A 2,500-nucleotide genomic window follows, 5' to 3' on the forward strand; every position below is an offset into this window, starting at 1 on the left:
CATACCAACCTGGCTATGCCCGATCTCGTCTGATCTCGGAAGCTAAGCAGGTTTGGGCCTGGGTTAGTACTTGGATGGGAGGACCGCCTGGGAATTACCAGTGCTGTAAGCTTTTTGGACATTTTTCACTTAGTATATAATAATTTTGCCCAAAAATAAGGTCAATGGCCTGATCTCTGAATATTAACAGGGTTTGGGCCTGGTTAGTACATGGATGGGAGACTGCCTGGGAATACCAAGGGTGCTGTAAGCTTTTTTGGACCAATTTTTCACTTAGTATATAATAATTATGCCCAAAATATAGAGTCAGATGGCCCGGATCTCTGAAGCTTAGCAGGTTTAGGTCTGGTTTAGCACTTTGATGAGAGACTGCCTGGGAATACCAGGTGCTTAATCTCTTTGGAAAATTTCACGAATTATTAATAATCTTTCATTTAAAAAAAAAAAAAAAAAAAAAAAGAGTCAATGCCGATCTCTGAATCTTAGCAGGTTTAGCTATGGTTAGCACTTTGATGAGAGACTGCCTAGGAATACCAGGTGCTTTAAGCTTTTGGGTTTTCTTTCCTACTTATATAATGTACTGGCGATTAGATTGGCTGGTCTTTAAATAGCCCTCTCTTTGCTGCTGTCTTCGCTTACGGCCATACCAACCTGGCTATGCCCGATCTCGTCTGATCTCGGAAGCTAAGCAGGTTTGGGCCTGGTTAGTACTTGGATGGGAGACCGCCTGGGAATACCAGGTGCTGTAAGCTTTTTGGACATTTTTTCACTTAGTATATAATAATTTTGCCAAAAAATAGAGTCAATGCCCGATCTCTGAATATTAGCAGGTTTGGGCCTGGTTAGTACATGGATGGGAGACTGCCTGGGAATACCAGGTGCTTTAATCTGTTTGAAAAATTTCACGAATTATATAATAATCTTCATTAAAAAAAAAAAAAAAAAAATAGAGTCAATGCCCCGATCTCTGAATATTAACAGGTTTGGGCCTGGTTAGTACATGGATGGGAGACTGCCTGGGAATACCAGGTGCTGTAAGCTTTTTGGACATTTTTCACTTAGTATATAATAATTTTGCCAAAAAATAGAGTCAATGCCCGATCTCTGAATATTAACAAGTTTGGGCCTGGTTAGTACATGGATGGGAGACTGCCTGGGAATACCAGGTGCTGTAAGCTTTTTGGACATTTTTCACTTAGTATATAATAATTTTGCCAAAAAATAGAGTCAATGCCCGATCTCTGAATCTTAGCAGGTTTAGGTATGGTTAGCACTTTGATGAGAGACTGCCTAGGAATACCAGGTGGTTTAAGCTTTTGGGTTTTCTTTCTTACTTATATAATGTACTGGCGATTAGATTGGCTGGTCTTTAAATAGCCCTCTCTTTGCTGCTCTCTTTGCTGCTGTCTTCGCTTACGGCCATACCAACCTGGCTATGCCCGATCTCGTCTGATCTCGGAAGCTAAGCAGGTTTGGGCCTGGTTAGTACTTGGATGGGAGACCGCCTGGGAATACCAGGTGCTGTAAGCTTTTTGGACATTTTTCACTTAGTATATAATAATTTTGCCAAAAAATAGAGTCAATGCCCGATCTCTGAATATTAACAGGTTTGGGCCTGGTTAGTACATGGATGGGAGACTGCCTGGGAATACCAGGTGCTGTAAGCTTTTTGGACATTTTTCACTTAGTATATAATAATTTTGCCAAAAAATAGAGTCAATGCCCGATCTCTGAATCTTAGCAGGTTTAGGTCTGGTTAGCACTTTGATGAGAGACTGCCTGGGAATACCAGGTGCTTTAATCTCTTTGGAAAATTTCACGAATTATATAATAATCTTTCATTTAAAAAAAAAAAAAAAAAAAAGAGTCAATGCCCGATCTCTGAATCTTAGCAGGTTTAGGTATGGTTAGCACTTTGATGAGAGACTGCCTAGGAATACCAGGTGCTATAAGCTTTTGGGTTTTCTTTCCTACTTATATAATGTACTGGCGATTAGATTGGCTGGTCTTTAAATAGCCCTCTCTTTGCTGCTGTCTTCGCTTACGGCCATACCAACCTGGCTATGCCCGATCTCGTCTGATCTCGGAAGCTAAGCAGGTTTGGGCCTGGTTAGTACTTGGATGGGAGACCGCCTGGGAATACCAGGTGCTGTAAGCTTTTTGGACATTTTTCACTTAGTATATAATAATTTTGGCCAAAAAATAGAGTCAATGCCCTGATCTCTGAATATTAACAGGTTTGGGCCTGGTTAGTACATGGATGGGAGACTGCCTGGGAATACCAGGTGCTGTAAGCTTTTTTGGACATTTTTCACTTAGTATATAATAATTTTGCCAAAAAATAGAGTCAATGCCCGATCTCTGAATCTTAGCAGGTTTAGGTCTGGTTAGCACTTTGATGAGAGACTGCCTGGGAATACCAGGTGCTTTAATCTCTTTGGAAAATTTCACGAATTATATAATAATCTTTCATTTAAAAAAAAAAAAAAAAAAAAAAAAG

The 2,500-nt window shown here is 40.1% G+C and overlaps 3 non-coding genes and 1 pseudogene across 3 annotated transcripts; all 4 read left to right on the forward strand.

Moving 5' to 3' along the window:
* LOC113086403 (uncharacterized) overlaps positions 1–112 on the forward strand; it is a 121-nt pseudogene extending 9 nt beyond the window's left edge.
* A 521-nt stretch (positions 113–633) lies between these two features.
* LOC113086348 (5S ribosomal RNA) lies at positions 634–752 on the forward strand. The gene has a single exon (XR_003284765.1). It is a non-coding gene; the product is annotated as a 5S ribosomal RNA (ribosomal RNA).
* A 659-nt stretch (positions 753–1,411) lies between these two features.
* Positions 1,412–1,530, forward strand: LOC113086360 (5S ribosomal RNA). Its single transcript, XR_003284777.1, has one exon. It is a non-coding gene; the product is annotated as a 5S ribosomal RNA (ribosomal RNA).
* A 509-nt stretch (positions 1,531–2,039) lies between these two features.
* LOC113086372 (5S ribosomal RNA) lies at positions 2,040–2,158 on the forward strand. The gene has a single exon (XR_003284789.1). It is a non-coding gene; the product is annotated as a 5S ribosomal RNA (ribosomal RNA).
* Positions 2,159–2,500: the final 342 nt, after the last annotated feature.

The sequence above is a fragment of the Carassius auratus genome, unplaced genomic scaffold (assembly GCF_003368295.1).
Source record: "Carassius auratus strain Wakin unplaced genomic scaffold, ASM336829v1 scaf_tig00043240, whole genome shotgun sequence".
Classification (NCBI taxonomy): domain Eukaryota; kingdom Metazoa; phylum Chordata; class Actinopteri; order Cypriniformes; family Cyprinidae; genus Carassius; species Carassius auratus.